This window comes from Stegostoma tigrinum, chromosome 3 (genome assembly GCF_030684315.1).
Source record: "Stegostoma tigrinum isolate sSteTig4 chromosome 3, sSteTig4.hap1, whole genome shotgun sequence".
NCBI classification, from domain to species: Eukaryota; Metazoa; Chordata; class Chondrichthyes; order Orectolobiformes; family Stegostomatidae; genus Stegostoma; species Stegostoma tigrinum.
In genome coordinates this window covers 75,216,628-75,235,751 of record NC_081356.1, presented here as the reverse complement: position 1 = coordinate 75,235,751, position 19,124 = coordinate 75,216,628, and the positions used below count along the sequence as shown (strand labels likewise).

General features: G+C 39.7%; 1 protein-coding gene across 2 annotated transcripts in view; it reads right to left on the bottom strand.

Annotated features, from left to right (window-relative positions):
- Positions 1-19,124, bottom strand: part of dtwd2 (DTW domain containing 2) — a 119,910-nt gene that overhangs the window by 59,040 nt on the left and 41,746 nt on the right. The gene's annotated exons all lie outside the window — the stretch shown is intronic.

Sequence of the window (19,124 nt, the reverse complement as noted above, 5' to 3'; positions counted from 1 at the left end):
AAGGCAGTTATTTCTTTTTGAGGGCACCATCACATTTAGATGCCACATCTTGTTCAACTATAATTCTGTGTGTTTTACATATACACTTTTAAGAAAATCCACTGGAAAGACAAAAGGGTTTTCTCCCATTTCTCAAACCTTAAGAAAATCTAAAACGGTCATAAGCTCTTGGTCACAAAGTGGAACTGCACGTTTCGTTAAAGAACATCTTCTCCTTTGATGCCACCGCTCAGGTGCTCCAGGAAATATGTCAGGGTAGCACCAGGAATTATATGCATTCCACACCCCAAAATAAGCATTTTTAATTCTATATTAGATTAATACCCTAGGAGAGCAGTTTTACCTGCATAATAAACAGAAATAAATCTTTGCATTTATGCAGCGCATCTCACTCGTGAGGCCTCAAAACACCATTCATTGAAATACCCAATCACTGTTGTAAAACAGGAAATGTGGTAGTCCCCAAAGTGATCATATTATCTACTTTAACAGCATCGATATAGTAACTTGATCTTGAATTATTCTGCTCTTTGCCAACTAGTGTCATGGCATTCTCAGAGGAGCAGGGTCTCAGTTCATGTTAAATTGAAAGATGGTTTCACTCTCTTTCCCTCAGTAACTCCATTACCAAATTGGCAGGTGAGTTTATGTGCTAAAGTGTTTGGAGCAGAACTTCAAATCTTTTATCTCAGAGACAAGAGTACTACCACTGAAACGAGGCTTATAAACTTACAACCAGTTTATGGCTTAAAGGATGGAAACAAGGAACAAAAATGTCAATAGGAGTCATAGATATTTGTTCGATATTTTATCATTAATATGACTAATATTTAGGATAATGGCCCACCTCGTAAATAATCCAATATTAATTCTTTCTCTGAGATCTATTATCAGAAATAAATTTATGTTTCATTTCATTTCTGTTGCATTTCAAATTAGTTTATAATGCTAATGTTCAACGAACATTAAAATAATTATGTTCAATTTGGGCCTTAGACATTTTCTGATTAACTCGTACTTTACATTTTATTAAGTTAATTGCATCTGCAGATATACCAATCTTATCTGACCAACGATGTTATAAAGTTACAAATTACGTAGGTTGTAGGCATCATAAAGTGACTTACAGAAAAGCTACCTAAATTGCAGCTGATTCAGAGGAGTGAGGTGATTACATGAAACTTTATTCTATGCCCTTTAATTGACTTAGGGTTTGCTACTAGCCATTATCTTCAGAATTTTAAGAAATATAGACCAAAATGTGGACAAACAAATCTGAAATGTGCTCCAAATGAATTACATAAACTTAGAGATAGTGGGAACTGCAGATGCTGGAGAATCTGAGATAACAAGGTATGGATCAGAATGAACACAGCAAGCCAAGCAGCATCAGAGGAGCAGCAGGGCTGACGTTTCGGGCCTAGACTCTTCGTCAGAAATCGTGGATGGAACTTGTGTGCAGAGTCAGAGGAGGTAGGGGAGGTCCTACATAAACTTATTAGCCTCAGCATAAATAACTAAAGCTTATCTGTAATGTTGACATGCCTGTATCCATGTGGACAGATAAGAATTGGCAGCACTAATAAAGACAAGCTCCACTTCTGGGTGTAAGTCAGAAAAAGGAAAGGAGCAGTCACTTTATTGGGATTTTTCTTTTGACAAGAGATAGCAACAGAGTCACTGAGGAGCAGATTGGGAGACAGATTTTGGAAAGGTGCAAAAGTAGTAGGGTTGTTGTCATGGGCAACTTCAACTTTCCAAATATAGACTGAAACCTAAGTGCAAAGAGTTTGGATGCAGCAGATTTTTTCAGGTGGGTCTAGGAAAGATTCCTGACTCAAGATGTAGATAGGCTGACTACAGGGGATGTGAAATTGGATTTGGTGCTTGGCAAGGAACCAGGCCAGGTGTCAGATGTCTTGGTGGGCGAGCATTTTGGTGATTGTGATCACAACTCCCTGACCTTTACTACAATCATGGAGAGGGACAGGAGCAGACGGTATGGGAAAGTATTTAATTGGGGGAGAGGGAATTACAATGCTATTAGGCAAGAACTACTGAGCATAAATTAGGAACAGAGGTTCTCAGGGAAATGCACAACAGAAACGTGGAGGTTGTTTAGGGAGCAGTTGCTACAAGTACTGGATAGGTTTGTTCCACTGAGGCAAGGAAGGGATGGCAAGGTGAAGGAACCTTGGATGACAAGACATGTGGGACAGTCAAGAAGATGAAGAAAGCTTACTTAAGGCTGAGGAAGCAAGAATCGGACGCGGCTCTAGAGGTCTACAAGGAAGCCAGAAGGAACTGAAGAATGGACTTGAGAGCTAGAAGTGGGTATGAGAAAACCTTGGTGGGTAGAATCAAGGAAAACCCCAAGACATTCTATGCTCATGCGAGGAACAAGAGGATGGCCAGAGGGAGGGTACAGCCGATCAGGGATAGTGGAGGGAACTTGTGCACGGAGCCAGAGGAGTAAGATGAAATATACATACTTTTAATATGGGAAGTGAGGGAAGAGATTGCTGTGCCTTTGGCGATGATCTTTGCGTCCTCACTGTCCACTAGAGTAGTACCAGAAGATTGAACGGTGGCAAATGCCATTACCTTATTCAAGAAAGGGAATAGGGATAATCCTGGAAATTACAGACCAGTCCGTCTTACTTCTGTGGTGGGCAAATTATTGGAGAGGATTCTGAGAGATAGTATTTATTATTATTTGGAAAAGCATAGTTTGATTAGAAATAGTCAGCATGGCTTTGAGAAGGACAGGTCATGCGTCACAAGCCTTACTGAATTCTTTGAGGATGTGACAAAACACATGGATGAAGGTAGAAGTGGATATGGCGTATATGGATTTTACCAAGGCATTCGATAAGGTTCCACATGGTAGGCTCACTCAGAAAGTAAGAAGGGATTCAGGGAAATTTGGCTGTCTGGTTACTGAATTGGCTGTTCAACGGAAGACAGAGGGTGGTAGTAGACGGAAAGTATTCAGCAAGTTTTGAGAAGGTTTATAGCTCAGGTTGAGGTTCTGGATGTAAGTTCGCTCACTGAGCTGGATGGTTCAGTTTCAGACGTTTCATCACCATTCTAGGTAACATCATCAGTGAGCCTCCGATGAAGCACTGGCGTTATAACCCGCTTTCTATTTACGTGTTTAGGTTTCCTTGGGTTGGTGATGCCATTTCCCGTGTCGGTGATGCCATTTCCTGTTCTTTTTCTCAGAGGGTGGTAGATCGGCTCCGAATCGATATGTTTACTGATGGAGTTCCGGTTGGAATGCTATGCTTCTAGGAATTCTCGTGCGTGTCTCTGTTTGGCTTGTCCTAGGATGGATGTGTTGTCTCAATCAAAGTGGTGTCCTTCCTCATCTGTATGTAAGGATACTAGCGATAGTGAGTCATGTCTTTTTGTGGCTAGTTGATGTTCATTTATCCTCCCGGAAATGACATCACCAACACAGGAAATAACATCAACACAGGAAATGACATCATCAACTCAAGGAACCCTAATCACATAAATAGAAAGCGGGACATAACACCAGCACTTCACTGGAGGCTTGCTGATGATGTTACATAGAATGGTGACGAGGCGTCTGAAAACGAACCCTCCAGCTCAGTGAGCAAACTTATATCCGGAAAGTATTCAGCTTGGAGCTCAGTGACCAGGGGTGTTCTGCAGGGATCCGTTCTGGGACCTCTGCTCTTTGTGATCTTTATAAATGACTGGATGAGGATGTGGAAGGGTGGGTTAGTAAGTTTGCTGATGACACGAAGGTCAGTGGTGTGGATAGCGTGGAAGGCTGTTGTAGGTTGCAATGGTACATTAACAGGATGCAGAGCAGGGCAAAGAAGTGGCAGATGGCATTCAACCTGGATAAGTGTGAAGTGATTCATTTTAGAAGGTCAAATTTCAATACAGAATACAGAGTTAATGGCAAGATTCTCGGCAGAGTGAAGGAACAGAGGCATTTTGGGGATCCACAACCATAGATCCCTCAAAGTTGTGAACCACGTTGACAGGATTGTAAAGAAGGTGCATGGTGTGTTGGCTTTCATTGCCAGGGGAATTGAGTTTAAGAGCTGCGAGGTTATGCTGCAGTTCTATAAAACCCTCGTTGGACCACACTTGGAATATTGTGTTCAGTTCTGGTTACTTCATTATAGGAAAGATGTGAAAGCTTTAGAGAGGGTGCAGAGGACATTTAGCAGGATGCTGTCTGAGCTGGAGGGCGGGTCTTATGAGGAAAGCTAGGGCTTTTGAGGAAAGCTAGGGCTTCTTTTGCTGAAGCAAAGAAATATGAGAGGTGACTTGATAGAGGTGTACAAGATGATGAGAGGGATAGATAGAGTGGTTAGTTAGAGGCTTTTTCTTAGGGCAGAAGTGGCTATTATGAGGGGACATAATTTTAAGGTGATTGGAGGAAGGTTTCGGGGAGATGTCAGAGGTAGGTTATTTACACAGAGTGGTGGGTGTGTGGAATGCGCTGCCAGCAGTGGTAGTGGAGTCAGATACTAGAGACACTTTTAAGCAACTCTTGATAGGCACATGGAGGATAGTAAAATGTAGGGTAGATTGATCTTAATAGGACAATAGTTCGGCACAATATCGTGGGCCGAGGGGCCTGTACTGTGTTGTGCTGTTCATCTCGAACCATTATCAATTGTTCTTTTCAAATTGAAACTCTTATTGACATGTTGTTCATAGAGTGAAAATAGCCAGATCTGCTCAACCATTCAGCATGAGCATGGCTGACCGTCTACTTCAACATCATACTCCCACTTTCTTCTCCTCTTGACGTCTTTATGATTCATAAATCTGCCTCTTCTTCTAAGACATATTCGCTGACTTGGTCTCCAATACCATATGTGGTAGAGAATTTACCACCCTCAGTGGAAAAAAAAATTCCTCATCTCAGCCCTAAATGGTCTACTCTGTACGGAGAGACTGTGACTTGTTCTAAAATCCCTAGTCACAGGGATCATCCCTGCATCTAGTCTGTTGAGCCTTGTAAGAATGTTATATATTTCAAGGAGATCCTACTCCTGCCCATTTCTTCTAAACTCCAGTGAATATAGATCTATTTGACCCAATCTCTCCTCATACAACAAACCTTCCATTCCAGAAATCAGTCTTGTGAACTTTCACAGTTCTCCCCCTGTGCACAGTATATTCTTTCCTAATTAAGAAAACAAAAACTGCAGACTTATACTCCAGGCGTGGTCTTATTAAGTATGCGTCCAGTCGTAGCAAGACATTCTTATTCCTGCACTTAAATTCTCTTGCAATGAAGGCCGTAGGACCATAAGATTGTAGAAACTAAAAGTAGGTTATTCAGACCATCCAGTCTGTTCTGCCAATGATTAAAATTTTAGGGAAGAAATTCTTCCTCGTCCATGTCTGAAATGGGAGACTCCTGACTCTGACATTATGCCCTCTGATCCTAGACTCTACCTTAAGCAGAAACAATCTCTCTGCAAGTACGCTGTCAAGCCTCCTAGTAAATGCATATGTTTCGATAAGGTTGATTCTCATTCTTCTCAACTCTAATGAGTAAGAGCCCAACATATTAAACCACAGCTCGTAAGAAAATCCCTCCCAACCCACCGTCAACCTAGTGGACCTTCTTTGGACTGCCTCCAATGCCAATATACATTTCCATAGATAAGGTGACTACAGCAGTTCACAGAATTCTAGATATATTCGGACTACTATCTTGTATTGTTTTAGCTGATATACCATTTGCCTTCTGAACTTCTTATTACATTTTATGTGTTTGCTCCAGTGACTGCTGCACATGGACACACAGGTCCTTTCACACATCAACATTTCCTAATCTATCTGCATTTAAACAACACTCAACCACTCTGTCTTTCCTACCAAAGTACAAAAGTTCACATGTAACCACACTATATTGCACCTGCCAGATAGCCGACCACATGCTCAACTTGACTAAATTGTCTTAAAGTCTCTTTACATTCTCCCCACCACTCACAATCCTATATATTTTTGGGTGCCAACAAAGTGGAAGTATTACATTTGATTCCCTCGTCCAAACCGTTGATATATGTTATGAATAGTTGGAGCCCAAGCACAGACCTTTGGAGTACTCCAATGGTTACGTCTGCCAAATGTGGTAAGCACATAACGCAAAATTTAAATCTGCATCTTAGTTTTTATTATTTCTCCTCCTCCAAAACAAGCCAACTCATCCAGAGTCAAGAATTTTCACCCAAGATCACCAACACTGCTCCACATGTGAGTAGGGAAAATACACTTATGTCCTTCAGGTTACAGAATGAAAGTCTGTCAATTAAGAAAAGAAAACTCTTTACTACACTATCTTAAGAACAAAAGCAGGGTCACAAAGTGCTGGCCAAAGAAAATATTGCACCGTAAGCACAATTTTGCATTAAATAGAGTATACTTTTGGTCCATTTTTAGTCTTTTTGCATTTTTGGCGATTTGGTAAAAAGGTTCAGAGGAAGCCCTTAGAGAGAGACACAGCTTAAAATACCTTGGTTGCTTAAAAAGGTGAATAGTTTTACTGATCGCTCCTTACAAATGTGTGCACAGTAGAAAATGAGAGGCTGGCCACCAGAAGATGAGAAACAGTCATATCTAAAAACTTTGATGAGAGTTTTACCAAGAGATGTCTGCGGCATCGCTGATGACAGCAATGAAAGTGGAAATAAGTAAATTTTGTTTTGGAAAGGATGTGGGCTGGTAGCTCAGCACACAAGTAAAAAGTGTGCTGAAATAACAAATTATCAGAAGATGATCAACACTAATTATGAAACATCTAAACACCATTATATAATTTTTTAAGCAATGCCATTAGCCACTGTTGCAGGATAGTACAGTCAACATCCTGGAGGTCACTGCAGAACAGAACCTCAACTGGACATGACGCACAGCTGTTGTGCGATTACAATATGTTCAAGTATTGTTTGTCTGTCAATGGCTCACCTCCTGACTTCCCAAGGCTTCACTACTAATAAAAAGAGAAGTTGCTGGAGAAGCTCAGCAGGTCTGGTAGTATCTGTGAAGAGAATTCAATGTTAACTTTTCAGGTCTGGTGGCCCTTCTCCAGAACTTCCTCACCGGACCTGAAACATTAACTTTGAATTATCGCCACAGATATTGCCAGGCCTGCTGAGCTTTTCCAGCAACTTCTGTTTTTGTTTTTGATTTAAAGCATCTGTGGCTCTTTCAGTTTTTATTCTGTATTCTTCTCAACTAACAGCAAGGTACAAGTCAGGAGAGTGAGGAAAAATTATTCTTCACTTTTGACACAACACTAATCAAGGTAATCTACCAAATCAGTACTGGTGTAAAACACACTACCTCAAAGCTTCTTGCAAATTATAAACCCATACACTTCTCTGCTGCCTAAAAAGTACAAAGGCAGCAGGTGCATGGCAAATCTGTCATGTCAATACATTTCTTCAGGTAATACATCCTCATCGTTTGGAAATATGTTGCTATTCCTTCATTGTCACTCAGTGAAAACTCTCAAACCTCCTACTGGGCAATATTGTTTGAGTAAAGGCAAACTACTGTTAGATTTTTGAAACAATGACAGGAGGCGCTGGAAACACTCAGCACGTCTGGCAGGATCTGTACACCAAGATATAATTAATGTTTCAAGTCAAATACGACTCAATTTAGATCAGAATGTGGAAGCTCCTTCGATATACATACAACTTATTTCCCTTGACAGGTGATGGAACTTATATGAGTAATAAATGTTAACCTTACAATCTATGGAAGCAGATATGACTGAGGTGTAAAAATTATGAGTGGTGTGGACAGCATGGATAGGAAGCAAAGAGTTCTTCTATGCTGTATCATTCGATGCCTGACAATGAAAAAATGCAAACTCACATCTCAGTAGACCAAGTGATCTTTTCCACCTTTTGCAACCTGTACATCACTTTAATCATTCTGTTACCTTTAACAGAAATATGAGATTCTACTGCTGTCAAAAAAAATCATATACCATCAAGTTGCTGTTGCTTTGTACAAGTTTTAAAATCAATATACTCTTGCAAAATTAAGTAATGTATTGTTTTTCTACTTAAGGTTTCAGCTGCCAAACAATTTACATCATCTTTCTTTTCGTGTGTGGGTTATAGGGGGATGGGTCCGGGTGGGATGCTCCAAGTGGCGGCGCGGACTTGTTGGGCCGAAGGGCCTGTTTCTACACTGTAGGGAATCTAGTCTAATCTAAATTCAGAAAATCTTCCATACAGTTGTTGGCATGTCTCTCAGAAGCGCCAAGCAGGACTGCGCTCGTAGGTTCATTAATAGCACTTATTCAGTTTTATAATCTACAACTGTGTAGCACAAACCTAGTTACTATCCCTTAGAAGATAACAATGTCTCACATTTTTTTTAACGTAGTTAACCAATCCTAATTTAACGTAACCATTATTTTACAAATATGTAAAAAAAACCACTTCCAGTACTTTGGACTGCCAAAGATTGTTTTGTTTTAATCTCTCACTATTTAATACCAGTGTACCAACTTGACTAGTACAAGTAACATTGGTAGCAGCTTTACCCAAAGCTGGTTCTCACAGAACCTGAGACGGAGACATTGGCCGGGGAACATGGTGAAGAAATAAAAGAAACAGCCAAAAGATAAAGAAACGTCCAGACCACGCCCATGGCTCTGCCAAGAGTCCCTGCCTATAGAAAAACAAAGCCACAAAGGGCATCCCTCAGTCTGCGAACACTTAGGTGCCCACAATACAAAACTGGGTGGAAATTTAGCCACAAAGAGGACACAGAGGCAGAGATCCCTGCTTCCATTTCTCATGTTCTTATGTCATTAACTTTCACTTTCCTGTTCAGCTGAGTGACTGGAGCCCTGGTTTTTGGTTTTTCCATTCTAAACTGACAACCAAGATACAAAGATAGCAAATTAGAGTCTGATCATCTTTCCCAATTCCACTCCCATGCAGAAATGCCTGTAATTTACACACTTCCTCCCACCAGTGAGACAGCTATGATCAAAAAATCTGCGCAGTAGGAGATCAGATGAGTGGGTCTTTGTGAAATTGAACCGGTCACAGTTGGAGAGGCATTAGCAATCTAGGTTTTTGTTAATTTGGTGCTGTGAAATACGGTTTTATGCCTCACAAAAAAAGCAATACTTCTAACAGGATTGTGGAATTAGCATGGTACAAGTGCACATTTTCTATCTCTCCTGCAATTCGAAAGACTGAAACAGTGGCCAACTGTGGTGTTCCATGAGCACTGAAAGCAGGAAACACTGGTTTCATCATTACCATCAGAATTAATCTCCTTCCTAAATCTATGCAAACATGAACAATTTAATAATCCAACTGCCACTTCAACTGTGATTAAATCATTCAGCAGCAATACAGGTTATATTTTTATAACCTGTAGAATTCAGTAAAAATATATAAATAACAGACAAACATGGAAGCAATTATGACACTACATATGGATTGTTAAAAAAAACTCTAACATTCTTTGCCTTTTGTCCTATCTACATATCCATTCAGTTTTACATTAATACTGTTGCTATTGCTACTATTGTGAATCAACAATTATTACACAGTAGTGAAATTTCTTTGTTGTGGTCAGTCTGGCTTATAGTCCAAATGATCAGTTTAAGTAACTTACCTATATATCCAAAAAGTTAACCAGAAGCAAATGAACCTGTCATTCATTTGTCTCATTAGTGGTTGACAGTCATTGCTGGTTTTAAAAAAATGCTGTCGGATATGCCGGTTTAACAGTCACTGTACTCAGTCATTTGTTATGTGAAGTGCTTCAAGCAACAATAGGAACTAAAGAAATCCAAGAGCTATTTAACATCTATCATACAGATAAATAACTTCATGGATGACACCCAACTGGGTTTGCAAATTATTACAGTTGCACATTATCTTCAAGAATTCCTAACCAACGATCTCCTGCAGATAATAATATAGTCCGGAAACTCCAGCAAGATTAAAATATGCTTTTGGACATGTTATTAGTTCTTCATATTAGCTATTACAGATAATTTTCCAATTTGCAAACCTGAATCCTTAATAGAGGTATTTGGAAAAATCATTAAGGCTTAGTTTTCGAAATCTAAAAGCCAACCAGCTAATGTCCAATAACAGTGTTAATGACAAGAACAAAAGACAAAGTTTATACCACTAGAACATTCGTAATGGTAAAAGTTGTTCTGGTGCAGTGTTTAGTGAATTGCTAATACTGATTTTGCAACAGGGTTAAATAAAGTCTGCAAGCAATATATTTCACTCAAATGATTTGATCCTGTATGGTACATTCCTACCACGTTCCACAACTGACTAAATATGTACCATAAAATTGCCTGGAACGTACTTGGCAGAGTGGTCCTGCCTGATACAGTTTTAATATAGCAATTGAGAGTGTATTATTATTAACTTGGTGAAAAATAAAATCACTGAGCCTCGTTAATGCATCATTATGAATACACCTTCAGAAAACTGATAATTTATTTATTTAAAATATATTTAACAAGCAACGTTTTTAAAATTACATTCCTTATTAGGAACAGCTTTCTAACCACAATTGGATTTGGGAAAACAGCTCCACAATGTACTTCTGGAGAGGTGTCAACAGTCCCATGGATGCTGCACAAAAACATAATTAAAAATGCAGTGGAGAAAAATATTCATAAAACTAGCTATTTCACAATGTTTTGGCCGGCATCCTAATGATATTGCATCTGATCTCATGTTTTTAATAGTGACTAGTGGGATAGGCTTATAAGCATATCAACTCTTGCCATAGACATCGAAGTACAAACTTCCATTTATCAAGTAGCTTTTGATAAAAAAAATCCAAGCAAAAAAACTTGGATTAAGTGACATTAGCGAACAGACCTCCCTTGAAATCAAAGATAATACTGTGCGAAGCTAGATGAACACAGCAGGCCAAGCAGCATCAGAGGAGCAGGAAAGCTTGACGTTTCGGGTCGGGGCACCTCTTCAGAAATAATGCAGTGGCATCAACTATGCCACCTGAAGGTTGCAGGAACAGCATTGCAAATTTCGCTTGGGAACTCTGCAGCCCAATGGTATCAATGTGGACTTCACAAGCTTCAAAATTTCCCACCCACCCCCCCCCACCCCCACCGACCGCATCCCAGAAGCAGCCCAGCTTGTCCCCGCCTCCCTAGCCTGTCCCTCCTCCCACCTATCCACTTCTCCCACCTCAAGCCCCACCCCCAACTCCTACCTACCAGCCTCATCTTGCCTCCTCGACCTGTCCATCCTCCCTGGAGTGACCCATCCCCTCCCTAACTCCCCACCCACACTCACCTTTACTGGCTCCAACCTCGCCTCTTTGACCTGTCTGTCTCTTCTCCTCTCTCCACCTTCTATCTGCCTCCTCCTCCCTCCCTATTTATTTCCCCTCCCCCTCCCCAATTTCTGAAGAAGGGTGTAGACCAGAAAGGTCAGCTTTCCTGCTCCTCTGATGCTGCTTGGCCTGCTGTGTTCAACTAGCTCTACACATTGTTATATCAGTTTCTCCAGTATCAGCAGTTCCTACTGTCTCTAGATTATTTTATTTGTTATTTTTTATTACCACGGCATACTTTCCTGAAAATAGATTTTCTCCATTCTGCTATAATCCTGATCTTCTCCTCATTAAGACATCAATGGTGAAACATACAAAGATCTTGCATGCAGTGTATATCATCAATTTGGGATATTCCACATTTATTATTTGAAAATGGAAGATAGGAACAAGAAACAAGATCAATTCTTTTCTGCCAAGTAATTAGATTAGACCAAACTTCTGGAGCTATGTTACATCCAGTCATGAAAGGTGATGAACAGTTGAACAGGTGACAGAAGGCAAAGGTCTGTGACCATTTCCATGCTCAACGATGGTGCAGCCAGCATACCAGTACAAAAAACAAGGCTGAAATGTTTGCAACCATCGTCAGTCAGAAGTACCAAGTGATACATCTGAAAGAACATCCTGTTGGTTACCAGTGACAGGAAACTGAACTGGGATCAGTTGGCCACATGAATAGTGTGCTGTAAAAATAAGTTGCCTTTTAATCAAAGCTCAGTGATCAAATCATATCGGGAACACAGCACCTTACATCTGCCTTTTAAAAAAATATTAAATTAGGATCTAGGCTAATCTCCATAATATACTTTTGGGGTTCTGATCTTTTTCTTAATTTCATTCATCCGTGACACGTGGGCATCAACGGCTGGCGAGCATTTCTTGCCTATCCCTAGTTGCCCTTAACAAGGTGGTGGCAAGCTGCTTTCTTGAGTCGCTGCAGCCCACTTGCTGTTGGTTGACCCACAATGCCGTTAGGGAGGGAATTCAGGATTTTGACCCAGCGACAGTGAAGGAAGAGTGATACAATTCCAAGGCAGGATGGTGAGTGGTTTGGAGGGGAACCAGAAGCTGGTGGTGTGCCCATGTATCTGCTGCCCTTGTCCTTCTGGATGGACTTCTAGCAATTCTGTTGCAATGGCAACTCTCTATCATAACAAAAATCTGACCTTCAAGAACATAATATGGGAAAATTTGAAGTTTTCCACTTGGCTAGAGGAATAAAAAGGCAGTTTATCATTTAAATAGAAAGAAAAACACAGAATTCTGAGGTTCAGAGGGTTTTGAGTGTTCTAGGGCATGAATTACAAAAAGGTTGGTGCGCAGGGATTGCAAATGATTGATCAGGCTAATGGAACACGATATCTTGTTAAGACAAGGACTGAAGATAAAAGTAACAATACAGAACTTTAATGAGACTACATCTTGAATATCATATGCAATTTTGTCTCCTTATTTACAGAAGAATGCAACTGCTTCTGATGCTATTCAGAAGACATTTGCTAGATTGATATCAGAATGCATGGGTTACTTCGTGAGGAAATGTTGAACAGACCAGACTTGCTTCCAGTGGTAATTAGAGCAGGTCGCGCAGGGAGATGGGGTGACTGGATTGGTGTAAAATTCTAAAATCCTGAGGGGTCTTGTAAGGGGGACCTTCAAAAGGATGCTTCCTCTTATGAGCAAGTCCAAAACTAGGGGACCCTTCTAAAATTGGTGGTCGCTCTCTTAGAGCAAAGATGAATAGTTTTTTTTGTTTCTCTCAGAGTCTCATGCAACTTTAGAATTTTCTGCCTCAGGAAGTGTGCAAGAAGGGTCACGGAATCTTTTTAAAACTGAGGCAGGTTGATGTTTGTTAGGTAAGGCAATCAAACGTTATCGGGTCGATGGAAATGCGGTAATCAGAACACAAATAGATCAATCATGATCTTATCGAATGATGGCGCAAGCTCGATGTGGCAGATGACCTGCTTTTGTTTCATTTTATATAACAATGGGTATGTTCACATGTGGGAGCTCTTCTGCATCTTAAGAGCTGGTCCAATCTTGCGGTCTGTGTTGTCCAACTCTGACCTTGAATCTTTATGGTAGCATTTTATATTTTTCTATTTCTTCTCAATGTGCTTATTAATTCTTATTTCTGCAAAGCAATTTAAAATCTTTATTATTTCAATATTGCTAGCAATTGACTGTTCTTTAAGCTTGTATTCTGGTATTCATCAATACTGTTTTAAATTCAATTACTGTGGAGCTTACTAGACTCTGTACATTTTTATTTTTATGCTTGCCTGTCTTTTTAAATTCTGCACTGCTCCAACATTGTACTAAATTATTCAACAAAGCTCCAACTGCATTTCAACAATTCTGTATTTTCTACTTTCAAACTTCCAAAGCTATGGTTCTTATTAACACTGTATTTCTGTACCATTTACTGGGGTTTCCCTACCTCTTTCAGGTTTATCCCACCTTTCTAATTTATCAAAATGGTGGCCTTCCATCTTTTTAAAAGGAGTTAGGGTTAGGGTTAGCCAAACCTGCTGAGATTTTCCAGCAATTTCTGTTTTCGTGCTTAGCGAAGATTTGTCTTTGGGTTGCTGAGCTCACCCTGTTCCTGCTTCAAGGCGACTGCAGTCTTTCTCTATTGACAATTGTATTTCAGCCACTCATCAACCATCTGTCCCTTCTTGAAGCAGTAATGCTCTTGAAGTGCTAAGATTACATTTCTTCCAAAAGATATTCTTTCTCGTTATTATTCTGGAATTCCCTGATTTGTAGTCTAAGTCTCTGCATGGGATTTTAATCTTCACTAGGCTGCTACCATATGGTATTTGACCTGATTATCATTGCAGGCATTTCTCGGTATCTTTCAGCATACAAAGTACAATTAAGGTAGTTTCTCCCATCAATCCTCCTAACCATACGGTCGCTAAGGCTGGTCTAGTTATCAGTGGTTAAGGATAGACCACATGGGGTTGGTTTAACAGAACAGGCACTTGTATGAGTGAAAAAGATTTATTGCAATGATTGAAATAAATACAATTCCTATTAGGGCATTATTCCTAAAGACTCGGAGTTAAACAGCTCCTTATGAAAGTTAGCAGAAAATGTAACTACCTCCATCCAAAGATTGTGTAACATCACTAAATTAAGCAAAGTTGATACAATCTTGACGTCAACTCTTTTGGAACTTTATGCAAGTGTCCCTTTTTACTACTTTTTCTGTGATCTTCCTCCATTGTAAGGTCACAGATGAGAATATTCATTCAAGATTGCAAAGTGCTCAGTTCCATTCTTTAACTCATCAATTAATGAAGCAGTCAATCCGAACAAGAGAAACCTGCTCCTTTGCCTTTGACATTCAATGGAGTTAACATTGCTGAATGTCCTATCACCAACAACTGGAGGCTCAAAACTTCTCTCTGACCAGAAATCTAAATGGACCATCTGCATAAATGCTATGGCAACAGGAGTAGATCAGATGCTGGAAATTCAAGTCCGAACAGCTCACCTCTTGACTTTACAAAACCTGTCCACAATTAACAAAATGCAAGTCAGGAGTATGACAGAAAATACAACTCTGTTCCCCTCTTCTCAAATGCTGCCTGAGCTGTTGGGTATTTCCAGCATTTTTTTTTGTTTTTATTCTACGTACTTGTCTTGCCTTTATACTCTATTCCTTTACCAATAATGCTGAGGATTCCACGTGCTTTTTAACAACCTTCTTTACTTGTCCTGCTACCTTCAAAACATTTTAGTACTTAGGTCCTTAGAGTTGTCTATTCCTACATCTGCTTTAATATTGTACCATTTAGTTTCCATTCCTCTTCCCAAAATCTGTCACGTCAGACCTCTCAGCATTGTTCGGTCAGATCATTGAGTACAAGAGTTGGGACATGAGGTTACGGATGTACAAGATGTTGGTAAGGCCACATTTGGGGTACTGCATACAATTCTGGCCACTCTGCTATCGGTAGATCTTATTAATTTAGAAAGGGTGCAATAAAGATTTGCAAAGATGATACCTGGACTGGAAGGTTTGAGTTATAAGGAGAGGCTGAATAGGGTGGCATTTTTTTCCTGGAGCATAGGGGTTGAGGGCTGACATTATGGAGGTTTATAAAGCCATGATGGGCATAATGTGAATAGCCAAGGTCTTTTCCCCAGGTAGGATAGCCCAAAACCAGGGGGTATAAGTTTAAGGTGAGGGGGTAAAGATTTAAAAGGGACCTAAGGGATAACCTTTTCACCCAAAAGGAGGCGCTTATATTTGGACCGAGCTGCCAGAGGAAGTGGTAGAAGCAGGTACAATTAACATTTAAAAGACATTTAGACAGGAACAGAGAAAGGAAAGCTTTATATGGACATGGGAAAAACACAGGCAAATGGGACTAGTTCAGTTTAGGAAATTCAGTCACAATGGATGAGTTGGGCCAAAGGGCCTGTTTCTATGCTGTGTGACTCTGTGTTTAACATAGCCATTTTGCTGCTTGTTTCATCAGACTGGTGTCCTCTTGAAGTCTTTCAAGAAATTGTTTATTTGTTGTGACTCATTGTTTATGACTATTTTTGAGGCTCATTGTTTATGACTACTTTTGGGGCGACACAGTGGCACAGTGGTTGGCACTGCAGCCTCACAGCACTAGGGACTCGGGTTCGATTCCAGCCTTGGGTAACCGTCTGTGTGGAGTTTGCACATTCTCCCCATGTCTGCGTGGGTTTCCTCCCACAGTCCAAAGATGTGCAGGCTAGGTGGATCGGCCATGCTAAATTGCCCATAGTGTTCAGGGGTGTGTGGATTATAGGGGGATGGGTGTGAGTGGGATGCTCCAAGGGGCGGTGTGGACTTGTTGGGCCAAAGGGCCTGTTTCCACACTGTAGGGAACCTAATAAATAATCAGCAAACTTTGAAATTACATCTTGGATATGCAAGTCCAGTACTATTAGTTTGCAGAAAAAAAAAGAACAATGACCCTAACAGTGAAAAATGGGAACACCAATCTATCATCCTGTAGTCAGAAAAGACACTAATCAACAACAATGTCTATTTTCTGTCATTTAATGAATATTGTATACATGACTTCACTGTTGATTTAATCCCAAGTCTCTCATTGTGCTGACATATCTATTATGTGGTGATTTGGCAAATGCCTTTTGAAAATCCAGAAGTATAACATTAAGTGACCTGTAGTATATTATGGTTCCGACATCAGTGGGCTTGTGGTTGTGCTACACAAAATACTCCTTTTTTCTGAAAGCAACCTGTTTAAACATATAAGAACATTCCTCCAGGACAGGTCTGCACTGAACGTGGACCTTCTGGGCCATATTTTCTATGCAGACTCTAAGGGTCTGTATAATTAGAAATAGTTGAGAATAAACTATTGTTGTGTCTTGCTGAGTTTGCTGCATGACTGCAGCTGGTAAAAGTAACACTAATTAGCTGAACATAATTATAAAGACTATTTAGAGATGGAGAGGTCACATTTGTCGCCAGTGAGTCTTTATGCTAGGTATTCCTTGTCTTCCACCTAAAACTGTGCAACATCATCAAATTAGACGGTAACAAATAGATTCACTGACATTAACTCTTTCAGAACCATTATCATATACAGCACCTCCCTCTAAGTTTTGCCCTGCAGTTAATGTTGCTTCATTGAGATACGTAACTACATGTACCAGTACTCATCAAAGCAGATCACAAAAATATTGAAATAAGACAAAAAACACTGGTTAGTAAGTGGACTCCGACTGACTGAAGCATGACCCTGGAAAATGCATCAGTTAATGATAATTGACCATTAACTACACTGCTTTTCTTAAGTTGTAAACCATACAAGTTTTTCTCTGATATGTCAGAGCTTCAAGGCCTGATCCAATTTTGTTGAGTTGAAACAGACCAGTGTTGTGTACATTTCCTTTCCATTTGATAAGAACCGGGTCCTGTGTATTTACATACGTAGCTTCTTGTGCATATAAACACACCACATTGTGAGCCCAACTGATAATCCTAAATTGGTTGTCAGTGTAATTCCTTGCACACTCAGGGTTGCCTAGCAAATGTTGTTCTACTGCAGAAACACATCTAACTTTAGACACTGTATTGCAAGTTTTACAAACATAGAATGGTTTGTCAGTATCTTACCACCTGTGAACAGCCAAAGGAAATGCTGTTTAATGTGATCCTTGAGTCATTGGTATATAACAGCCTACATTTTGCATCACAACACCACAAAAATTCATACACCATATTATTCATTTGTGCAATTGGCAGAATGTCTTTATGGCAGCATCCTGCTTGTACGCAGTGGACACTGCACATAGGAACAGGATGAAACATCTAGCTTCACCTGTTGCTCAAACTTCTGATAACTTAAAGGTAATCTGTGGTTGACAGAGCTCTTTTCAGGATAAAAAGTGATGGCCTCAGAGTCATTCGTAAATGTGCATGATATAAAGAGAGAAATTTTCTGATTGCAATATTGAATTATTACGTTAAGTGCAAAACGTAAAAGGCTTTGAGAATTTCTTTCAGCAATAATCAGGTTCCATACTATGAAATAATTGTTTATAATGCCCAAAAGTCATTGGAACTTCTAAATCATTTGTGCCGTCTTCTATATTTTGATGATCTATAACATCAGTTGCTACGGAACCTACTGAGTACAGTATTGTATTTACATTCTGAGTTTGCAATTTAGTACTTAGTTTTGAAGTAATTCTATATCTTAAGACAGGTTTCCTCCAAGATGTCTAATCCTGTTTCCCATTAGGTCCATTTCTTTAATTGCTCATCTCTGATCTTCAGCTGAGTGGCCAAATTTATCATCTTCTATCTTTAATGAATGACAACATGTTAACTAGTGCCTTTTACTGTTAACTTCTAAGAAATAAATAGTTTTGAATATCAAAATAAAACCATAGTGGATTGCGCAGAGTGCTGATGGCTATCAGCAATGGTCAAACCCACAGTGACTTTGGGCCTATTATCAGTCGTGTGCAATTATTAACTCATTTATTTGTAAAATTAGAATGCAGGTGGGATGGGCAGGGGATGGTGGGGCCAGGCAAGAGGGGTGGTTGTTGACATAAATACTTTAATGAGACAACAAACGCTGAATCTGTTTCAATACAGTTTCAAAGAGTTTGCTCTCTCAAATTTGCATTCAAGTCCAACCAAACTAAATCATAACTGCACCACACGACAAGCTTGCGATGTCCAATGTTGTTGCTAAGAGATATGTGGCAGTGACACACAATAATCGCATAATTCAGTGCAAGGTGGCACTGAACTGGCAATATCATAGATAATGGCAATTGCCATATGAGGAAATAGAAAATAATTTCCACTGATTCACATCGTGTGCTTTTTTGAAACTGAAATTAAGGCCAAGTGATACTGCTGAAGTTAAGAGCGTCTTACTGTTTATTTTACTTCATAAAAATTAAACTGCAACTCGATGATGCAACATCTTACTGTACTATTTACATTTTTATAGCATCTTGACAGATTGAACAGTCTCAAAGTGCTTTCTACAACAAATTACTTTTCAAAATTGATTGACTGTTATGTAAACAAACACAATTACCAGACTCCAACAATTAAATATATCATAAAACAGTCTTGAGATGAATGACCAGCTAATCTGCCTTTTTCGTTCTGGTTGCAGTCAGTGTATTTGTTTTGACATCAAGGAGAAGTCCGTGCTATCATTCTTTAAACAGCGAAATGGGACTATATCCATAGTTTAGCC